General features: G+C 45.4%; 1 protein-coding gene across 1 annotated transcript in view; it reads right to left on the bottom strand.

The window, feature by feature from the left end:
- LOC127585052 (procollagen galactosyltransferase 1-like) overlaps positions 1–24,455 on the bottom strand; it is a 62,972-nt gene that overhangs the window by 30,494 nt on the left and 8,023 nt on the right. The window lies entirely within an intron of this gene.

The following is a 24,455-nucleotide window of genomic DNA, read 5'->3' as shown; positions in this document are numbered from 1 at the left end:
AAATGCCAAATGGTTCCATGGAGACACGGAGAGATACAGCACGGAAACAGGCCCCTTGGCCCACCAAGTCTTCACTGACCACCAACCACCCATAGACACTAATCCTACATTGATCCCACACTCTCATCAGCCACTCTCAGATGCTACCACTCACTTGTACATATAGGGGCAACTTACAGCAGCCAATTAACCCACCAACCCACATGTCTTTGGGATGTGGAAAGAAACCTGAGCACCCAGGGGAAACCCATGCGGTCACAGGGAGGACGTGCAAACTCCACACAGAGGACCAGAGGTCGGGATTGAACCCGGGTCTCTGGTGCTGTGAGGCAGGGGCTCTGTTGAAAATTACTGTACTGAAGTCCTGGGATAGTTTGTGCAACTTCATACAAGGATTTGAATCTTATCTTCTTCAGGAATGTGCACAAGGTAAGACAGATACAAGGCACTCAGACAGGAACAGGCAGTCCCTCGTAGCTGAGAGCCAAGCTCCTGTGCAACTGAGGAGCCAGCGTGAAGTTAAATTCTTAGGGAAGGCAATGCCCAATTATACAGTGACTGCTGTTCCCAAAAGCATGGCCAAATCTGCTCCCAATGAGCAGTGACAGGACATTCTGAAAGGAGAGGGTTAACAGTCAAAGGTCGTGGTCCATATTGGTACTAACGACACAGGCAGGAAGAGAGATGAGACCTTGCAAAAGTGAATGTCGCGAGTTCAGCAGAAAGTTACAAAGCATGACCTCTAAGGTTGTAATCTCTGGATTACTTCCCGTGCAACGTGCTAACAAGGAAAGTAGGATGAAGGTGCAGTTGAATGCTTGGCTAAAGAACTGGTGTAGGAGGCAGGATCATTGGGCTCGCTTCCAGGGCATGCATGGGTTGCACCTAACCTGAAGGTGCACTAATATCCTCGCAGGAAGGCTTGCTGCTCGGGACAGTTTAAATTCTAGTGGCATGGGAGGTGGGAACTGGAGCAATAGGTCAGCAGGTGGAGAGATTGAGGAGAAGGTACAGGTTAGGTCAAGGAGGCTTAATAGGAAGAACAGGCAGGGCCAGGTTAATGAATACAGTGGGACTGATGGTCTGGTGTATTTATTTTAATGCAAGGAGTATAACGAGTAACGCAGATGATCTTAGAGCTTGAATTAGTATGTGGAACTACAATGTTGTAGCCATTACAGAAACTTGGTTGAGAAAAGGCAAGGCAGGAATGGCAGCTCAATGTTCGTTTAGATGTTTCAGATGTGATCGAGAGAGATGTAGAAGTGGGGCAGTTGCCTTACTGATCATGGAGAATGTCATAGCTGCAGAGGACATCTTGGAGGGCTCATCCAGAGGCAAATTGGGTAGAGCTCAGGAATAGGAAAGGTGAATTATTATAATGGAATTAGACCATAGGCCTCCCAATATCCAGTGGGATCTCGATATACAAGCAGATTGTGCAAAGGTAGGGTTGTTGTGGGCAATTTTAACTTTCCCGATATTGACTGGGACTCCCTTAGCACAGGGGCTTAGATGGAGCAGAATTTGTTAGGTGCATCCAGGAGGGTTTCTTGAAACAATATGTAGATACTTCAACTAGGGAAGGGGCTATATTATACGTACTGGGAAATGACCAGGTGATCAAAATTTCAGCGGGGGAGCATTTTGCAAACAGTGATCTTTAATTCCATAGGTTTTAAGATGGTTATGGATAAGGAAAACACTGGTCCTCGGGTGAAGGTACTAAACTGGGGGATTAGGCAAGAACTAGAGACAGTAAATTGGGAGTGGATTTTTGAGGGTAAATCTACATCTGACCCGTAGGAGTCCTTTTAAAGGCCAGCTGGTTAGAGTTCAGCACCAACGTTCTTGTGAGGAGGAAAGATGAGGATGGAAAAGTTCCGGAACCTTGAATAACAAAAGATGTTATAAATTTATTCAAAAAGAAAACGGAAACATATGTAAGGTTTAGGAAGCTGAAATCAGACAAGGCACTGAGGAATGTAAAGAAAGCAAGAAAGAAATTAAACAAGAAAGCAGGAGGGCTAAAAGGGGCCATGGAATGTTCTTTCAAGTAGGATTAAGGAGAAACCCAAGACGTTTTATACGTATATTAGGAGCGAGAGGGTATCTAGGGAAAGGGTGGGTTCACTCAAGGACAAAGGAGGGAATCTATGCCTGGAGCCAGAGGAAGTGGGCAAGATCCTAAATGAGTACTTTGCATCAGTATTCACCGAGGACATGGACGATGGTGAATTCACGAAGGGGTACATTGATATCCTAGGGCACAGATTCCTTACTTTGTCCTTGATATTACCGAGGAGGAAATGTTGGGTCTCTGAAAAAAACATTAAGGTGGATAAGTCCCAAGGGTCTGATGGAATCTATCCCAGGATACTGAGGGAGGCACGGGAGGAGACAGCTGGGGCCTCAACGGAGATCATTGTATCCTCTTTAGCCACAGGCGAGATCCCAGAAGACTGGAGAATAGAGGTTTACATCAGAGGTAGGGAAAATATGGGAGAAGATTCTTAGGGACAGGATTTATGCACATTTGAAACAAAAATTGCTTATTAGGAAAAGCCAGCATGGCTTTGTGCAGGGAAGTTTTTTTTGAGGAAGTGATAAAGATGGTTGATGAGGGCAGGGCAATGGATGTTGTCTACATGAACGCTGGTATGGCATTGACATGGTAAGCTGCTCCAGAAGATTAAGTCACATGGGATCCACTGTGAGTTGGTAAGTTGGATACAAAATTGGCTTGGTCAGAGAAGACAGAGGGCAGTGCTGGAATGGTCTTCCTCTGACTGGAGGTCTGTGACCACTGGTGTCCTGCATGGATTAGTGCCGGGACCTCTGTTGCTTGTGGTCCAATTAGTAAGTTTGCAGAAACACAAACATTGGTGGAGTTATGGAAGGTTGTCAAATGATACAGCAGGATATAGATCAGCTGGAAATTTGAGCAGAGAAATGGCAGATGGAATTTAATCCGGACAAGTGTGAGGTGTTGTATTTTGGGAGGTCAAATGCAAGGGGGAAGTATACAGTAAATGGCAGGGCCCTTAGGAATACTGAAATGTAAAGAGATCTTGGGCTGCAAATCCATAGCTCCCTGAAAGTGGCAACACAAATGGAAATGATCGTAAAGAAGGTGAGTGGCATGCTTGCCTTCATTGGTCAGAGTGTTGAGTACTAAAATTGGCAAATTATATTGCAGCTGTGTAAAACTTTGGTTAGACCACATCCAGAGTATTGTGTGAAGTTCTGGTCGCCACAGTACAGGAAGAACATGGAGGCTTTGGAAAGGGCACAGAAGGGGTTCACCAGTATATTGTCTGGATTAGAGCTATTAGCTATAAGGAGAGGTTGAACAAACTTGGATTGTTTTCTCTGGAGCGTTGGAGGCTGAAGGGAAACTTGATCGAAGTTTATAAAATAATGAAAGGCATCGATAGGGTAGACAACAGTCTTTTTCCCCCAGAGTGGAAATGCCAAATACTAGAGGGCATAGCTCTAAGGTGAGAGGGGGAAAGTTTAAAGGAGATTTGCACTTTTTTTTACAGAGAGTGGAAGATGCCTGCAGCGCACTGCGAAGGGAGATGGTAGAAGCAGGAATGATAACTTTTAAGCGGCATTTAGACAGCTACATGAACAGGCAGGGAATAGAGGGATACACAGCTTTTATAGGCAGATGGGATTAGTTACATTGGCATCACAGTTGGCACAGACATTTTGGGCCGAAGGGCTTGTCCTGTGCTGTACTGTTCTATGTTTTATGAGGCAGTTTTCCAGTTCCATTTAAAAAAAAGGAGTGAATTGTAAATGTCCAATGTTCATTGTTTAAATTCATTACTGGGACCTCGGGCCTGTGTTGACACTTTATTGCTCATCCCCAGTTACTCTCGAACCAGTGCAGTTTGTGGAGTGAGGGGACTCCCACTGTGCTGGTGGTGGCCAACCTCAGTAGTTCAGATGAACCTCAGTAGTTCAGATGACCCTCACGCTCGGTGTCTGCAAGGCACAGGTTCTTGACCAATCTGCCCCTACTGTACAACACTGTCCTCCAACAACAACGGTTCACGGAGACTGCCCCAAAAAATGTGGACATTTCTCCCATCTTGGGAGCTGCCTCTTGGTAAAGGTGGACATCAGTGATGACATTCAGCAATGTACCAGCACTGCCTTTGGTTGACTGAATAGATGTTTGAAGATCAAGACTACAGACCCGGCCCAAAGCTCATGGCCTATCCAGCAGTAGTGATCCCTGCCTTCCCTATGTTTCTCAGCCCTGGACTACATACAGCAGGCACCTCAAGGAACATGGAAAGATACCACCAATGCTGTCTGGGCAGAATCTTCAGAATTCACTGGAGAGGTAAGGAAACCAAAATCATTGTTCTCTTCCAGGCCAACATCCCTGTCACTGAGGTCACAGAAAAACTCAGTCAGTTCTACAGGGCAGGCACTGTTGTCTAACACCAGGTTCCTGGCACAGAACCATGGAGAGAGATCAGCAGCTGGACAGAAGATTCAAGGATGTGTATAAAGGCTCCTTGAAAAATGGAACAACCCCACAGACTCCTGGGACCACTCAAACCAGAGGAAAGGCAATTGTGATGGTTCTAAGAACCTTGAATCAGGAACCCCGTGCTTAGAACGTAGAACAGTACAGCACAGAACAGGCTCTTCAGCCCATAATGTGCTGACGTAGCTAATACCTTCTACCTGCAGAAATCCCATATCCCACCGTTGTCCTCTCATTCATGTGCCCATCCAAGCCCCTCTTAAAAGCCCCCAATGAATTTGCCTCCACCACCCTATCAGGCAACGCAATCCACACATCCACCACTCTCTGAGTAAAAAACATGCCCCTGACATCTGTTCTGATCCTACCCCCTCTCACCTTAAATGCATGCCCTCTGGTATTGGATCACTCAATATTGGGAAAAAGATATTGCTTGTCCACCCTATCTATGCCCCCCATGATTTTTATACACCTCCGCTGCTCCAGAGAAAAGAGCCCAAGTTTGTCCAGCCTCTCCTGATAGCACATTCCCTCTAATTCAGGCAGCATCCTGGTAAATCTCCTTTGCATCCTCTCTAAAGCCTCGACATCCTTCCTGCAGTGAGGTGACCAGAATTGCATGCAATGCTCTAATTGAGGCCTAACCAGAATTCTATAGAGATGCATCACAACTTCTTGACTCCTACACTTAATACTTTGATTAATGAAAGCAAGCATTCCATAAGCCTTCTTTACCACCCTATCTACCTGTGTAGCCACTTTCAGTGAGCCATGGAATTGCACCCCAAGGTCTCTCTGATCTTCAACACTGTTAAGGGTCTTGCCCTTAAGAGTGTACTGCCTCTTGACATTAGTCCTACCAAGGTGCAGCACCCCATATTTATCGGGTTAAACTCCATCTGCCATTTCTCTGCCCACATCTGCAGCTGATCTATATCACACTGTATCCGTTGCCAGTCTTCTACACTATTCACAACTCCACCAATCTTGGTATCGTCTGCAAACTTACTAACCCACCCATCAACATACTCATCCAGGTCATTTGTGTACGTCTCAAACAGCAGAGGTCCCAGTACAGATCCCTGCGGAACACCACTACTCACAGGTCTCCAGCACGAATAAGTCCCTTTAACCACCACCCTGTCTTCTGCGGGCAAGCCAGTTCTGGATCCACACAGCCAATTCGCCACTGACCCCATGCATCCAAACTTTCTTGATTAACCGATATGTGGGACCTTGTCAAATGCCTTACTGAAGTCCATATAGATGACATCCACAGCTCTACCTTCATTAATCTTCCTCGTCACCTTGTCAAAAAACTCAACCAGGTTAATAAGACATGACTTGCCCCGCACAAAACCATGCTGGCTTTCCCTAATCAAGCCATTGGATTCCAGATGCTCGTATATCCTATCTCGAAGAGTTTTCTCCAGCAATTTCCCTACAACTGACGTGAGACTCGCCAGTCTATAGATCCCCAGGTTTTCCGTTCCTTTCTTAAATAGAGGAACAACATCAGCCACTCGCCAGTCCTGCAGGACCTCACCCGTGGTCAATGAGGACACAAAGATACTGGTCAAGGCGCCAGCAATTTCCTCTCTCGCCTCCCTCAGTAACCTGGGGTATATCCCATCGGGCCCCGGGGTCTTATCCACCTTAATACTGGTTAGGAGACCTAACACTACCTCCTCCTTGACCTCTAAATGCCCCAACATGTTTACACCCTCAGTTCCAATTTCTGCGTCCTGCATGTCCCTTTCCTGGGTAAATACTGAAGAGAAATACTCATTCAGAACCTCACCCACATCCTCTGCATCCAAACATAGATTCCCTTCTTTATCCTTAAGTGGTCCTACCCTTTCCCTCGTTATCCTCTTATTCCTGACATAGGTATAGAATGCTTTTGGATTCTCCTTAATCCTACTTGCTATGGACTTTTCATGGCCCCTCCTGACTTTCCTAATTCCTTTCTTGAGTACATTTCTAGCTTCGTTATAGTCCTCACGTGTTCTATCTGATCTTAACTTTCAAACCTCTACATACTTGTCCTTTTTCTTCTTGACCAAGTTCATCACTTCTCTGGACGTCCAAGGTTCCCTTATTTTGTTATTTATGTCCTTCCTTCTAATTGGGACATACCTATCGTGTACCCTGTGTATTTGATCCTTAAACACTTTCCACATGTTTGACGTGGACTTGCCAGCAAAAAGGTGCTCTCAGTTTACTCTACCTAGCTCCTGCCGTATGCCTTCATAATTAGCCCTGCTCCAATTTAAAACTCTCCCGTTAGCCCCATACTTATCCTTATCTACAGCTATCCTGAAAGTTAATGAGCTGTGGTCACTGTTCCCCAATTGCTCACCCATTGACAGGTAAGTCACCTGGCCAGGCTCATTACCCAACACCAGGTCCAGAAGAGCCTCTTCCCCTTGTTGGACTGTCAACATATTGATTTGAGAAGCCCTCCTGGATACAGCTAACAAATTCTGCCCCATCTAACCCCCTTGCACTAAAAAGGTCCCAATCTATATTTGAAAAGTTCCCCAATCTGTTGGCATATCTGTTCCTCAATGTCCCGGTGGCTATTGGGAGGTCTATAGTACACCCCCAAGAGAGTGATTGTACCCTTCCTATTGCTGAGTTCTACCCGTATAGACTCAGTGTCCGAGCCCTCCATAATGTCTCCCCAGAGTGCAGCTGATATATTATCTCTAATTAGCATTGCAACTCCTCCCCCTCTTTTAACTCCCCTCTCTATTCTTCTTAAAACTTCGAAACCCTGGTACATCGATCACCCATTCCCGTCCCTCCCTCAACCCCGTAATGGCCACAACATCATAGTTCCATCATAGTATGTGGGCAAGAAGCGCACCAGCTCACAATCTATCCCTCCCCAACCCACCCTTCAGCCACTTCCTGCGCCATCTACAGAAGAGTCTGTTTGGAAAAATATTGGAAAGACATTTTTAACATTACCTCAACTGTATTGAATATTGATTTACAACCTCACCCTATCACTGCAATTTTTGGATTACCAAGGATAGAGTCTGGCCATTTATCTGCTTCCGCTAACCATATGATTGCCTTTGTTACATTAATGGCCAAATGATCCATTTTGCTTAAATGGAAGGATCCAATACCCCTACTACTTTTCAATGGTTCTCTCAAACTATATCATGTTTAAACTTGGAAAAAATTAGGAATGGTACTGTTGATCCTTCGCTTAAATTTGAAGATATTTGGAGTCCATTTATTCAATATTTTCACATGATATTGATCCCTCTTCAATAACTTTCCAATTTAGAGGAACGGAGTTGATGACATAATATTGCTCTGTTTCTATTCAGAAATTTCGGTCCAGTCTTTTTCTTAAATTTTTTTTCAGTTTGGTTTGATATACTGTTTATAATTTTTCTTATAGATTTGGGGATTTTTTTCCTTTTTTTTAATATACACAATAAATCTTTTTCTTTCCTTTCTTTTATATTATATTCATTTACTAAGACATTGTGGAATCAACAGATTTCTTTTTATACTTTACAATTCTTTATGATTATCTATGCCGTGATTGTTCTCCTGATCTCTTTGTATTACATGTACAAACATTGATGTTATATATTAATCTGTATTAATTTGGAAACTAATAAAAAGATTGAAAAAGAGTCTGCGGTTCCCATGTCGGTCTCATCAGAACCCACAAAAACCAGAATGGAAGCAAGTCGTCCTTGATCCCGAGGGAGCGACTAAGAAAAGGCAGCAGGAGGCCACAGACTGAAGGAGGTACCAAGTTTTAATGGTGCGTGACTTGGACGGAAACTCTGAAATTGTGGAATTCTAAGGAACTTGTTGCCCTTGTCCCCCTCAAGTATGGAAATTATAGGTTTGAGTTATACCACCTTTAACTTAGAAAATAAAATCCAAGGTACCAGCCGTGAGTAAAAACAGAACTCAAGTCAACAAAATCATTTTTAGAAAATCTGGTTTTAAAAAAATACAGCTACTTCCACAAGAGGTTTGGACACACGATCCATCAACAACAAATAGCTGTTATACATGATGTAAGCATTCCCCAGTTAGTCATAAGCTAGAGAATGCACCCTTTTGTTTTAGATGCACGGTCCCATTATTGGACAAGTCATTTAAAAGAGGTACCCTCTTGTACAATATTGAAATAAATGCTAAGGATACAAAAAAGGCAATGAACCAGTGAATCAGACCTATCCAATGCACTAACCTCTCACCACCTATTAGTGAGAATAACTGAGAACTTAGAAAGACTGAAGTTGCACAGTTGATAGGAGACAGACAGACCAAGAGAGGAATGCAACCTCGAGGGGCTTGTATTAAGAAATGCTTAAAACATATCGCAAGCCCCTTCCATCATCTGAAGACCTGAAGTCAGGCTGGATTTTCACTTCTGTGGTAGTTCATTTGTTAAGCTTTTCCCTGCAGCTATTTACTTCATGGATATTCATTTTAGTCATCTTTATTTTGCCATCCATTTGATAAAATAATTTGATTTTACTCTATCATTACCAGTTTTTTTTGAAGAAGCATTTAATACACTATGCCATCCAAACTTTGATTAGATTGTTAACTCTGGCTTAAAATGTCCCCGACAGTCAAGAGCATTCAAAAATCATTAAAAACTGAAATAAACAGCTGTGTTAGTTATTATACACTTCTTTAAAAAGATAATCACCTAAAACATTTTTAAAATAATAAAAACATTACTGCAATCAAAAATAATAAAATAAAGCAATTTACGTTTTACTTAGAGACTGCAGATGCTGGAACCTGGAGCAAAAAACAAACTGCTGGAGGAACTCAGTGGGTCAGGCAGCATCTGTGGAGGCAGAGGGATAGTTGACATTTGGGGTCCTGACGCAGGGTCTCGACCTGAAACGTCGACCATCCCTCTGCCTTCACAGATGCTGCCCGGCCCGCTGAATTCCTCTGGCAGTTTGTTTTTTCACTTACCCTTGCCTTTTTTTTCTTGCAGCTATTAAAATCTCCTTTGAAAATAACAGTCCAACCTGAGCAAGTGCCTGGGAATCCCAGCTAGTTTGTGGTTTGCCACTGGATTCCATGTGGAATGTACAGACAGATTCACTGCCTGGATTCTGCCAGTAAGCTCGGGACTGCAGCTTTTGGATATGCATGTGGCAAAGTCCTAAGCTTGCTGCCACTTATGAGGTCAATTGCTGGCAATTCTCAGTGAAACATAATTTAAAAAGTGGATAAGGACATTGAAGCTATTCAACGACTGCTTCATAATTCATGTGACATGCCACGAGGTGGTGGATCAGCCTGTTCTTGTACATTCAACACTTTCTGGCCAACACTAACTCTTGGACACACTGCTGGAGACAGGATAAACAGGAAAGGGAGAGAACAGGCAACACGCAGTGGGATGTGGGGACACGATGGGTTAAGGAAGATATGGGAAGGGAGTGAAGTGTGGAGGGCTATTTGTTGTAGTTTGGTGTGAAGGGTGGCAGACACGAAATACTTGCTACATTCCCCTTGACTTGCCAACATGATCAAGTTATGGATACCCTGGCTTTATGGAAGTCGGCCACAGTGCTCATTATGATTATTTCTTAATTGCCACCTCCAGGTCAACTGACAGTTAAATTGAAGGGTGATTAAGCAAATGACTAGCTGTTAATGCTATGGTTGCAACCAAAATTCTCAGAGAGACCGAGCATTTCCCCTGGTCTGCCTGGCTGATGACCTTAGGACATCCAACCAGTTTACTTTCGGGCAGATGCAAACCATCACCTCTGTACGAGCTTTATGAAACAGCTTTCCTGCAAACTTTTCCCTTTAAAGTATCTATCTGGAACGTTGCTAATGAACCTGCTTCCACCCAAGTCTTCAGGCAGTGCATTACAGATCACAACACCCCTTTGCTTAAATTCAAGCTGCAAATGACTCCTGGTTCCTATTCCTTAATGGTCATCCGCCAGTCAAATTTTGCAGTGGTGAGCAGGGCAAGATCGTGCCGTGTGTCGGGGCTATCTTCGAGCTGCAGTCCAACCAAAGAACACTGCAAGGCCTACCTCACTGGAATGCCTCCGCAGTCAAGTTTCGGGTCCTGTGGAGAACTCCATTTTGCCATACCTATACCATTGACCAGGAACTTGGGGTACAGAAGGGTTGAGGGCTCATCATTGCCCCAACAGAAGCTACTTACTCACTCACATGTCACAGGGTCATAGAATTACACGACACAGACACAGGCCCTTCAGCCCAACTCGTCAATGCTGGCCAAGGTTCGCCCCTGAGCTACTTCCATTTGCCTGCATTTGGCCCATATACCTCTAAGCCTTTCCCATCTATGTACCTGTCCAAATGTCTTTTAGGTGTTGTAATTGTACCCACTACCACTTCCTCTGGCAGCTTGTTCCACAAGCCCACCACCCTCTTCTGTGATAAACTTACCCTCAGATCCCCCTTCCCCTCTCACCTTAAACCTGTGTCCTCTAGTGTTAGACTCCCCTACCCTGAGAGAAAGACTGTGATCATTCACATTATCTATGCCCCTCATGATTTTATAAACCTCTAAAAGGTCACCCCTTAGCCTCCTATACTTAAGGGAGTAAAGCCCTGGAGGACATGGAGAAACCGCTGTATTTTCAGCTGATGTCATCCATGTGAATGGGAAGGGAACAAAAAAATAGATGCCTTAGGATTCCAGAAGAGAATGAAAGAGCAGAAGGCAGGTGACTGGATGGACAAAAACGGAACCAGGAGAGTGTGGCCACACCCAGCAAGGTGCCGGACTGGCTGAGGTGGTACGGTCATGGTATCAAAGGTCTCAGTAGGATGGAGAAGAGCAAGGAGATGGAGATTATCTTCACCACAGTCATACAAGACATCATTCGTGACTTGATCAGGGACAGGGCAGGCAGCTGAATGGTTTCAAACACAGGGATCAGATGGGCACAGATCTGGAGGCAACAGCATGTTCAAGAACTCTAGAGAGGAAAGGGAGATTGGAAATGAGGACAGCAGTTTTGCAAGGTCGAAAGGAGTTAGGGGTTAAAATCCAGCGTTGACCCCAACGCCATCATGACTGCCACTTCTCCTCAGGTGTGACGTTGACTGCCATTGTGTCACGAGGAAGCTCCCACATGACCTCAGACATTAGTTGGGATGGTAGAGTGCCACATCGGTGGTAGAGCCTCACAGCTCCAGTGACCCAGGTTCAATCCTGACCTCCAGTGCTGCCTGTGTGGAGTGTGCACACTCTCCCGGTTACCGCATGGGTTTTCCCCCAGGAGCTCTGGTTTCTCCCCACATCCCAAAGACATGCAGGTTGGTAAGTTAATTGGCCTCTATAAATTGCCCCCAGTGTGTAGATGAGTGGTAGAATCTGGGGGAGTTGCTGGGAATGTTCAGCGAACAAGTTATAGGGAAAATATGTGGGGGAAATGGGATTGCTCCGGAAGCTGGCATAGACTCGATGGGCCAAATGGCCTCTTATACTGAAAAGAAAATACACAGAAATGTTCATGAAGTGGGCCTGCAGAGGGGAGGGGTGAGTGAGAGTAGTCTTTAGTCTTGAACCTGTGTCCTCTGGTTATCGATTCCCCCGCCCCCCCCTCCCCCGCCCCCCCCCCCCGTCACAGTAAATGAGAGGTCTGCTTTGACCCCAACCCGACCTCAGCCCAGGGACTTGTAGCTGGGTGAGGGAACTAGGCAAAGGCTCAATTGGTGTGACTGGGCTTGTCCATGGGTACTGTCCCCATCCAGGGTCTCTCCCATATTGCCCTCATTGCCCCCACCCAGGGTCACTCCCTGTATTTGTCCTCACAGCCCCCACCTTGGACCATTCCCCATACCTGCCTCTCACTGCCAACCTCTGTTCCGTTGTGTTTCCGCCGGCTACCTGTACAGGGAGGCCGTACCCTGGATACACCAAACACGCAGCCACCCAGCAACAAAGGTGAACAGCAATTTTTATTCATAACCTTGCACCTGATTGTCTACCTGTGCTGCACTTTCTCTGTAGCTGTGACACTTTACTCTGTATTCTATATTTACCTTGTACTGCCTCAATGCACTGTGTAATGAATTGATCTGTACGATCGGTATGCAAGACAAGTTTTTCACTGTACCTCGGTACAAGTGACGATAATAAACCAGTTCCAATAAAAAGCTGGCCAATCCCAGCGTGACATGAACCCAAGAGCGTAAAACTTTACAAAGCTGACACACCCTAAACCCCACACATATAGTCAGTTCAGGTAAACAGCTCCTTAGTTACTCTAATCTAAATCCACTTTTATTCCAAAGACAAAGAGACTGCAGGTTCTGGAACCTAGAGCAACAAACAAGATGCTTGAGGAACTCAGTGAATTGAGCAGCATCTGTGGGAAGGAACGACCTGCTGCAGGGTTTTGCACCAAAACGTCAACAATTCCTTTCTCCCCCATATGCGGCTCGACCCCAAGTACTTCCAGCAGATTGTTTGTTGCCCCTTTTATTCCAAGTGTTCAGAATTTCAAGGACGTTTACACTACAACCGTCCAACAGTGTGTAAAGTAAGTTTCAGGAGATGACTGGTGAACCTTTAAGACCCATTTCTGAGAGAGGCATTAATGAGTGAAATATTTTAAAAGCTCTCAAGACAGAATCACCTGAATACGGTATCCAATTCAGGAGCAAAAGCGATTAATCAACCAGCTTCCACATGTCAAGAAGCCCAGCACTGGATGGGTGTGTACATTGCCCATGGTACAGTGGTATCACTGTCTCTGACAGGGTCTGGCCCACTTCAAGCAGGACCAAAGGCACCTTTAATGCAGACTCATGCGCAAACCAGCTCCCTCGACGGCAGCTACAGATCCACTGCTGTGCGTTCAAATAAACAGCTCAGTGAAGTTACAGAAAAGAGCAGTTCACTTCTGTTGGCGTCACCAAGACACTTTCAAATGCATGTTTAGTAGGGTGAGGCGCTGTTGCTTTGAAAGGGAGATTTCACAGGCCTGGAAAGGGATTGAGATTGTTGCTGCACTGATGCTATGGTCAAAGTTTGATTCATAGAACACAGAACAGTACAGCACAGGGACAGGCCCTTCGGCCCACGATGTCTGTGCCGAACACGATGCTAAATTAAACTAAATCTCTTTTGCCTGTACACAATCCATATCCCTCTATTCCCTGCATATTCACGTGTCTAACCAACAGACTCTTAAATGCCACTATCGTGTCTGCCTCCACCACCACCCCTGGCAGCCCGTTCCAGGCACCCACCACTCTGTGTAAAAAAAAAACTTGCCCCGCACATCTCCTTCAAACTTTCCCCCTCTCACCTTAAATGCATGTCTCATCCATATTCCAAGTGTCTTTATGACATAGATCGAGGCCAGTCAGCCCATTGGCTCTCAGAGCAATCCTATTAATCTCACTCCCATGTAACATATTCTTTCTCACGTGTCCATCAACTCCCCACCCACCTACACACAGGGAGCAATTTACAGTGGCCAATTAACCCACCAACCTACAGTCTTTGGGAGGAAACCAGACCACCTGGAGGGAACCCACGCGGTCACAGGGAGAACATGCAAACTCCACATAGACAGCACCGGAGGTCAGGATTGAACCTGGGTCACTGGAAATGTGAGGTACCCCAATTGACAGTTGTGTACAATGCAATGTCGTATGTGTATCCTCCCATACAGGGGGAGATGTGGCCCTCTCTGCCAAGGGTGTGGATTCCAGTTCCACTGTAGAGTCTTGAGTTTATCCTAAGCAGATAGTCCAGAGAAAGGGGGCTATATTGGAATAAGTGCCATCCTTTGGTGACCCTGTCTGCTCATGTAGTGGAAGTAAAAGATCCTGTGGAGGTCAGAAGTTCTCCAAGTATCCTGTTGAATATTTAATCCATTACAAACATCAGAGAAGAGATTAACTGGCAATTCATTGACCTGGTATTTGTGAGATCGTTTGATACACAACAGCGTCCTCTGTTCTGAACTGCTAAGGTGTGGATGTGTGGGACTGTGGTACATGCTGTGGGCTCCGTGAGCCACCACATGAATACAAGCTCCTACTTTTATAGTACAACATTTTCCAGCGATTTGGATTCTGTGAATTTGAGCAGCTTGTGGTCAACAGACACTTCAAACAAGTCAAACTAGGGGAAGGTACATATTCCCAGCCTTCTTGAACAAACACCAAGTTCATGTGTACCAGATGGCAGCAGTTGTGTGAATGCAGGGTCAGTCTGACAGCCACGTTACCTTCCTGTTACAAAGGCTAAACAAGAAGGCCTTAGATACGTGGAATGGAATCAACAGTGCAAGAGGCCTGAATTGTGCTAGAGACCTTTCAGATATTTTTCACACTCCTCTGTGATTTCAGTCCTCTCCATCACTAACACTTCCACTAGCCCTACAGTCTTCTGGGATCTCTGCACTCCTCCAACTCTGGCTACTTGTACAACCTCCACTTGTCTTGCACCAGTATTGACAGCCATGTCATACAGCACAGAAACAGGCCCTTTGCTCCAACTCGTCCATGCCAACCAAGCTGCTATCTAAGCTACATTTGCCTACATTTGGCCCGTACCCTATAAATCTTTACTGTCCAGGCACCTGTCCAAACGTCCGTTCAAAGTTGTAATTGTACCTGCTTTACCACTTCCTCTGGCTGCTCATTCCATGTAGCCAGCAGCCTCTGTGAAAAGACTTGCCCCTCAGGTCTCCTTTAAAGCTCCCTCCTCTCACCTTAAACCCATGCCCTCTTACTTTTAGACTTCCCTACCCCGGGGAAGAGGATATGACCATTCACCCTATCTATGCCCTTCATGATTTTATACACCTCAATAAGGTCACCCTTCAGCCTTCTACGCTCCAGAGAAAACAGTCCCAGCCTCAAGCCCTCCAGTCCCGGCAACACTCTTGTGAATCTTTTGTGCACCCTTTCCAGATTAGTGGCATCCTTCCTGTAGCTGGGTGACCAGAAATGCACGCAATACTCCAAGTGTGGTCTCACCAATGTCCTGAACAGTTGTATCATCCCAACTCTTGTACTCAGTGCCCTGACCAATAAAGGAAGTGTGCCAAACACCTTCTTCACCAGCCTGTCTACCTGTGTTGCCACTTTCGGGGAACTATATACTTGTACCCCTAGGTCTCTCTGTCGTTAACACTCCAGTCCCTAACTTCTGGATTTCACCCTTGAACCCCTTTGCCTCACTACTTCTCTTTCTCCATTTAAGGCAATCCTTAAAACCTACCTCTTCTACCAGACATTTGGTAACCAGCTGTGGTATGCCCTTACTTTGTGACAAATTTTTGCTCGATAACGCTCCTGTGTAAAAGTTTGGGATGTTTTACTGCCTTTAAAGTGCTATATAAATGCAAGTTATTGACACTATCATCGACCATTTCGAGGTGAAACACCCCAATGACTTGGTGTTTTCCTTGGAAAGTTTTGCCCCTTGCTGATCACTAATACTTCACTCACTCACTGCCAACCTCCAAAAACCCCAGCCCAGCTTTCAGTGACCAGGCCTCAGAAATGGGGATCAACTGAAAGGCAACCCTGGCTTTCCAACAGTAGTCACAAACAATAGAAACAGTTTTTATAGCTGGTACACATGTAAAGCAACTATAATTCTACTTTCAGGTGGTTAAACCAGATAAATACGTCAACTACTGGGTTAGGTCTTCTCGCTGTATTCATCAGGTCTGGAGGGTAAAGCACTAGGAATTTGGTGTCCAGCTTCCTTGCTTCCCTCTCCCCTCTGATTCATGTTAATCAAGAGAAGGAAGGTGAAGGCACCTGTAAAGGTACAAATTAGAGAAAGTTGCTGTTCTGAGCCAAGAGAGAGAAGCAGAAAGTGACCAGAAAGCACAAGGCAGGAGTGAAGGAAAAGAGAGCCCATTCCAGGGCTGAAACTTGACCTCAGTTGCAAGCAATCACCGATCCCAAATCAATGAAAGGGCGTGCATTTATATAGCACCTTCCAGACCACTAAATCTTATAGGTGGCACTGCGGCACAGCTGGTAGAGCCACTGCCTCGCAGTGCCAGCGGCCGAGTTTGGTCCTGAACTCCAGTGCTGCCCGTGTGGAGTTTGCACGTTCTCCGTGACCGAGTGGGTTTCCCCTGGGTGCTCCGTTTCCCTCCCACATCCTAAAGATGTGCGAGTTGGAAGGTTAACTGGTCACTGTAACGTGCCCCTAGTGTGTGGATGGGTGGTAGAATCTGGGGGGGGGGGGGGGGGGGGGGGGGGAGGGGGGTTGATGGGATTGCAGGATTAATGTAGGAATAGTGAGTTTGTGCCGACTCCTCAATCCAGTAAGCCCCTCTCCCTTACACCTTCCTCAAGCCCCCTGCAAACTTTTTTTGCCCTTCCAAATATTTATCCAATTCCCTTCTGAAAGCCACTATCAGAAATCTATCCATTACCCCGGCAGGCACTCCATGTGCGAGTTAAGAAAGACCTCTGCTTCTTCTGCCAAGCGATTTCTACCTCTGCCCCTCCCTGATAAGCAATGTTGGAGATGAAGATTTTATTTTCATACCATCTAAATCCTTTCATTAGATGAGTGCTATGGGATCCTTAATGCCACTGGACAGAGCAGATGGGGCCTTGGTTTACAATTTGTCTGATAGAAAAGCTTCTCTTGTGTTAGAGTTGTCACCTCAGTTTGTGCTTGAATCTTGGAGCACAACTTGAACCAGCCTTCTGGCCCAGAAGAGCCATGGCCTACACAAGTTGGGGAGTTAAGTACTGCTTTTCACCAGGTGAAAGTAGGATGATGATCGAGGTCTGCAAAACAATGAAAGGTAACATAATAAGCTAGGGTTTTTCCAGCAGCATTTGAGATCCGAGTACATTCACCCTTCCCACAGACCGGGCTGCCAACGAAGCAGTGATGTCAGTAACTATTTATAGAGAGAAGGCAGTAAGACAGAAATAAAGAATCCTTTTTAGACCCAGCAAATGTCTCAGAGAAGTTAATCAACACTACGAAAACCATCTATCCTGTTTACCAGGCAAAATATGTTTCCAAATTATGAGACATTTCCTTCTTAAAATTATAGGACGAGGGAGGGAAGGAAGAAAGTCCAAACTACAAGATCATCTGATCATTACACATGCAACAAATCCCAGCTTCATAATACAGGCAAACTCAAAACAAATGCCCCTAAATGAAAGGAGTTCAAAGCATCTTGTATTGCAAAGTAAAATGCCCTGTCTCAAAGTATGAGGTTTGCTGGCAAGGGTACAACTACCGGCCATCTCCAAGAAGGTAGTTTACTGGACCAGTTCAAGGAGACTGTGAGTCAGCCACTTAATGTGAGGCTGCTGCTCTGTCTGCCAAACCAAGCAATGATGGCAGATTCTCCCAAAGAACAGTGGAAGGAAGATACTGCAAAGCATGCTTCTACACTGCATCTTTCACAGCCTTGTTTTAAAGAGCTCCACAGTCTTGCTTCTGTAGGGGAGTCACCTTGTGCACTGCACGATTCCACAAGCTGCAACGTTACAATCACCAAATGTGCTTTCAATGATAGATTAATACTAGCCAAGGCATCAGGGAAAAATGTTCAAATCTGGGTTGTGGGATCTTTCATGCCCACTAGGGGTGGGAGAGAGAAGACAGTGCACCAGTTTAACGTACTGGCCAGAGAGCAGCATTTCCAGCAGACCCTTCCATTGTACAGGAAGCATCAGCCCAGATGTTGCAATCAGCCTTTGGTGTTGGACTCAAACCTGTGACCTATTAACTCAGAGGCTAGAGTGTTTCCAGCTGAGCCCCTTGGGGCATCCACAGATCATTTCCAGGCACTTGGAGACAAATGAACCGACTTGCTAAAGTTAATTACACTTTCTACCCTGATGTGACTGGAACTCTCAATAGTCCCAGTCCCATCTTGGCTTCATTAAAGGAGGGATGTGTCATCATTCTTTAAGGAGATTCCCTCCCTCAACTTTACAGAACATGCTGCAATGGTGATTGAAAACTAGGTTCCTCCTAGGACAGGGCTTACCCTATTGAACAACACAAACCCCCTCTTCCTACAGTGAGGGTAGCCAACCCATCCCGACAGACCTAGTCCTAGTCCATGAACTCCTCTACAGTCAACGGAATATAAGAACAAGATAAAGCCATTTGGCCCCTCAAGCTAGTTCCAAGAGTCAGTCACCTCCTAAACTATTGTTCCACATTCCTGATACATGTACCCAGAGGAAATCCCTGTCTTTGAAGGACCAACTGACCCCAGTAACAGTGTCCTTTAGGTGGGAGGGCAATGCAGTTCCAGATTCCCACAGCCTATGTGATAAGGAACCCTAGAACCTCCTGCAGCCTTGACGCCCCCTCCAAAATCTGTATACTCCCCCCTCAACATCCACCCAATCATGAGCAGGCGGGCATCTAACCATTCTAGCAACACTTCCAGGAATTGCTCTCTCTTTTAATACTACTACTCTACTGGGCAATTCCATCTGTAAAACTGTGCCTCTGACCATTTCTCCAATCCCTCATTGCTCCCCTGGGGTCTGCACTCTACAACCGATGCGCCTTGGGATTAACAATGCTAAAGAAGCACAAACACTTGATGCAGTAAAGTGGGAAAGTTATCCACGCACAACAGAATTCTTCCAGCATTCTCCCACACTCAGTCCAGGATGGAGCCCTCCAGCCACAGCTGAGCAGTCAACAGCAAAAATCCTGGATGCAGTCCATCCATCACATAGCTCAAATCTCACCAACCTCTCACAATGTTCCAGCCAGCCATTACACAACCCTAACATTGTGCTTCAAGCCCTGCCTTCCTGGTGACCCGGAATTCATGCCCTTGGTCTGCAAACAATTCAATGGCCCACGGTTAACAGGGCTGTGGTAGGACTGCCTCTTCGTTTTACTCCATCCTGTCCCCCAGACATACAGTCAGGCCTGGAACCAATGCCAGATCATCACACATTTGCTGATTCACCTCTGAAAGAAGCTTTCAATCATTTTGGCCTTGACTTTAACCTTTTAACTTCGTCTTCCCTTTCTTCCTTCAATGGCCTCCCTTTGCATTCTCTCTCTCTCACACTTCCCCCCCCCCCCCCCCCCCCCCCCCCCCCCCCCCCCCCCCCCCCCCCCCCAATAAGACCCACCCAATTGTCACTCATTTTGATTTGGCATCTGGCTTTCCCGCTTTCCCACTGTAAACTGCTTATACTCCTGAATCAGGAGTCTTTATTAGACTCCTAAACCAATCACCTCTTTCACAACCCCTCCCGGTGGTGGTGCTGCCACGTTCTCAGACTCTTATCACTGCCTCTCTCGATTATTCTGCTATTGTCACTTCAGTTCATTTCTGCACTACCTCAGATTGCACTACAATCTTTGCGCCATTCTGCTGTGTTACGCTCATCATTGTATTTATTATTACCATGTATACTATTTACTCAGAATCATAAAGCATGGAAGCAGGCCCTTCGGCCCAACTCATCCATGCTGACCACAAAGCCAGTCCCACTTGGCCCATATCCCTCTAAACCTTTCCTATTTATGAACCTGTCCAAGTCTCTTTTAAATGTTGTTATTGTACCTGCCTCAACCACTTCCTTTGGCAACTCGTTCCATATACCCACCACCCTGTGTGAAGAATTTGCGCTCCCCTCCTTCACCATCCAGTTAACTACCCTTCTTCCTTCTATGCTCCCCTCCCAACTCCTGTCTTTTTCCCCAATCCACCACTTCTTTGCCACCTCCCTCCTCCCCCCCTTTAGTCCACCACCCTTTTGCCTCACGTCCCTCCTTCCCTCCCGCTCTTCGAATCCACCACCCCCCTCCTTCCCTGCACATTCCTCTCTCCACCTCGCTCTCCTCCAACCTGCCAACACCCTCCCCTCACACCTGCCAGTCCAGCAACTGCCCACCTCTCTACACCAGCCCCCCGCCCCCCCACTATCCCAGTCCCCTGTCACCGTGGGCCAGAACAAAGTGCATCAGCCGCCTGTATCTCCAGCTGCAGATACCTTCATCAATCAATCTTGTAAATCAGGGCACTTCAACAGACAGATGTTCAGTGTCACCACTCTGGGAATAATACTTAGCAAGCTCGTTATCCTTCTCTCCATCCGTGCCAGTGGAAGGAAGGGGAGGGGCAGTGTGGTGAGAGTGGAGCTTCACGCAAACGAGGAATTTCTTTGCACTCTGGTATTTATGACAATAATCTAATCTAACGATGTTCTTCCAAGTGACAGATAGTGAGCATCGATGCATTGTGCATGGTCTCCGGATGCAGTGTGCATGGTCTCAAGACACACGTTGTTCTAGTACTGGCACAGAGTGAGTTAATGACATTCAGGATTAATCCACAGTCACTGAATTCTATTACAAGGATTGGATGTCACTATTCTGTATTAATCTTTTTGAGGAAGGTTCTACCTAACTGGGGCCTCAATCAGAGTCACAGAGCACTTTGAACATGACTAAACACATATACTACCATTAATGTAACTCAATACTAAGTAAACCAGATCAAGATTAATGTTAAGAGAGAGTGAGATTTGATCTTGTGGGGCAACCTGTGCAGGCAGGAGTGAAGTTATTTAAACTGCAACATTATTGAGCTGTGAAAGCTTCATTGCAAGATTTGATCTGAGCAGCCACTAGCGATATGTGCACGCGTTTGAAAATCCAGCTTATACCCACAGCCCTGGTCACAGTTTCCACACGCACAATGGACATTTAGTAGTAATTAGGTTCAGACAGAAAGTGCAATCACAAGACAAACTGATTTTGTGGTGACTCTCTCTAGTCTGAATCAGAAGTTCACATCCCACTGCAGAGACCCGAATGTCTTATCCAAGCTGACACTCCAGCCCCATTCACAGGGAGTGTTGCACTACTGAGGTCACATCTTTCAAATGAAGGCCCAATTTACCTCTCACGTGGTGTAAAAAGGTCCCACAACACTAGTTACAAAGACAATGTGGTTTCTAAGGTGCCCAAACCAGTAATCTCATAATCAACATCACTAAACCAATCATCTTGTGAGAACTGGCCATGAATCACTCTTACAATAGACAATCCACTTCAAACATGAGAGAGGGCAAGAGAAGGAGAGGGAGAGAGAGAGCGAGCGAGACAGAGAGCGAGAGAATAAAGAAGGAGCAAATCAGTTAGTTTGACAATAGTATTATGGAAAATGCTGGATCCATTATTACAAAAGTGGTAACAGGTCACTTTGAATATAATAATCGAACAGATTCTGTGTGGATTTACAAAAGGAAGTTTCCTTGAGGCTATAACGAGCAGAACAGATAAAGGCAAAGCACTGGATGTGATATCTTCACCCCTCGCTCCCCCACCTGCCCACCATCTCCCTCCTCACCTGGATCCATCTATCGCCTGCCAGATACTGCCTCACCCCTCCGCCTCACCTCTTCACACAGGCCATCTCCCCTCTCCACTCTCAGACCTGGTGCTGGGTCAGCTATCCCTTTGCCTCCACAGATGATGCTCAACCCATTGACTTCCACCAGCAGCTTGTTTCTTCGCACTGAATACGATATATTTCTACTTTCAAAAGGCATTTGGTAAAGTGTCCCACAAGAGTTTATTCAAGAAAATTATAGAGCACATGGGTTTGTGAGTAATACACTGGTGTGGCCAGAGGGTGATTAACAGACAGAAGTTTAAAATAAATGGGTATAATATATTCAAGATTTCTAATGAATACAGAGCTGGGTGACAGTCTGAGTTCTGAGGAGGAAGATGAAGGAGACATAGACAGGCAAAGTGAATGGGAGAGAACATGGCAGATGAAATACATGATGGAAAGATATAAAGTCATCCACCTTGGCAGAAAGAAAACAGTGTATTTTTTAAATGGTGAGAGATTGAAATGTGTTGGTTTTTTAGGGTCCAAGATGTCCTTGTACATGAATCACTGAAATTTAACACACAGTAAAGAAGGCAAACAGTTTGAGTCATCGAGCTATACAGCACAAAAACAGACCCTTCGGCCCAACACATCCATGCTGACCATGTTATCTAACTGAGCTAGTGCCACTTGCCTGTATTTGGTCCATATGCATCTAAACCTTTCCTATCTATGTAACTGTCCAAATATCTTTTAAATATCACAAAGATACCTGCCTCTACCACTTCTCCTGGCAGCTCGTTCCATATACCCACCTCCCTTTGTGTGAAAAAGTTGCCCCTCATGTCCCTTTTAAATCTTTTCCCTCTCACTTAAAATATACGCCCTCTAGCTTTGGACTCTCATACACTGGAGAAAAGACTTTGGCTATTCACCTTATCTATGCCCCTCGTGATTTTATAGTCCTCTATAACGTCACCCCTCAGCCTCTTACGCTCCAGGGAAAAAAGTCCCAGCCTATCCTGCCTCTCCTTATAACCCAACCCTTCAGTTCCAGTAACATCCTCGTAAATCTTTTTAGCACCCTCTCCAGCTTAATTTATTGCAAAAGAATTTGCATATGAAAGTAAAGATTCACACTGAAATTAAAGACAGCCTTGGTGAGATTCCATCTGGAATATTATGTGTACTTCTAGTCGACCCACCATAGGAAGGATATACTGGTGGTAGAGGGAGTAAGGCAATGGTTCACCACCTTTATTCCTGGGATGGAATCTTTGTACTACAAGGAGAGTGCAAGTAGGCTGGGCCATCTAGAGTTTAGAAGAATAAGAGATCTCATTGGAACATACAAAATTCTTGCAGGAGCTAGACAAGGTAGATGCAAGAAGGATGCTTCCCTTAGCTCGGATGTCTAAAACCAGGGGTCATAATGCCAAAAGGGGTTAACCATTCAGAACAGAGGTGAGAAGAAACTTCTTCATTCGAAAAGTGGTGAATCTTTGGAATTCTCAACCCAAGAGGACCACGGAGGTCAGTCTCTGACCATATTCAGGACAGGTCATTGATAGATTTTATAACATTAAGAATTAGTCCAGGAAAGTTGTGACATTGAAGTTTGAAAATCAGCTGTAATCTTATTGAATGACTGAAGGACTATGAGGGGGTCAAATTTCCTGCTCCTGATTTTTTATTACTATATGTAGTGAGGCAGAGGGATTGAGAATGGGAATTCCAGAGACCTGAAGGCACAGCTGCCAAGTGTGGGAGGATTAAATTTCAAGATATACAAGAGGCCAGAAATGGGGGAAGGGAGGTATCAAGGGAACATATAAGATTGGAAGAGATTAAGAAGATAAGAGAGTAAATAATGCAATTTTAATACAGTAGTTTTAAAATTATTTATTTGTGACCTGGTATGATCAGCAAACCCTGTGGGGATTTGTAAATAGCACTTGGTACTAGTTAAGAATTTTGGACAATTCCCAGTTTAAGGAAAAGAGAAAATGAGAGCAGTGTGTTGGGACAATCAATCTGAGACATAACAGGGTTCAGTGGCAGGCGAGCTGAGGAAAGAGCAGAGCTGGGCGGTAACGTGTCAGTGGAAATCAACAGACATGGATGCAACTTAAGTCTGTCACCAAGGCTGTGGTTCAGTTCCAGTTAGTTATCAAGGAGAGAAGTAGACTCAGTGGATGGTGCTTCTGAAGTTTGCTCTTCCCTATATTGAAGTAAACATTTTCACTTATTCATTACCAGTTGAATATTCTGACAACCAAGGAACAATGGAGGGATCAGGGGTAAAGCTACATGTAAGCAAAATGCACGTGGAAACTGACTTCACAGTTTTCATATCGCCAAGGGAGAGCAAGAAGATAAGTCATACAAAGCAGCCCAGGAGGGACCTTATTCTTGGAGAGCACTAGAGATTAACTCAGAAGGATGAGGGGAGGATCTCATTGAAACCTACTGGGTACCAGCTTGGTACGGCAACTGCTCTGCCCAGGACCGCAAGAAACTGCAGAGGGTTATGGAAGCAGCCCAGCATGTCACAGAAACCAGCCTCCCTTCTATGGACTCTGTCTATACCTCTC

The sequence above is a fragment of the Pristis pectinata genome, chromosome 31 (genome assembly GCF_009764475.1).
Source record: "Pristis pectinata isolate sPriPec2 chromosome 31, sPriPec2.1.pri, whole genome shotgun sequence".
NCBI classification, from domain to species: domain Eukaryota; kingdom Metazoa; phylum Chordata; class Chondrichthyes; order Rhinopristiformes; family Pristidae; genus Pristis; species Pristis pectinata.
Note: the sequence above shows the minus strand (reverse complement) of the source record. Positions and strands in the feature narration are given on the sequence as shown.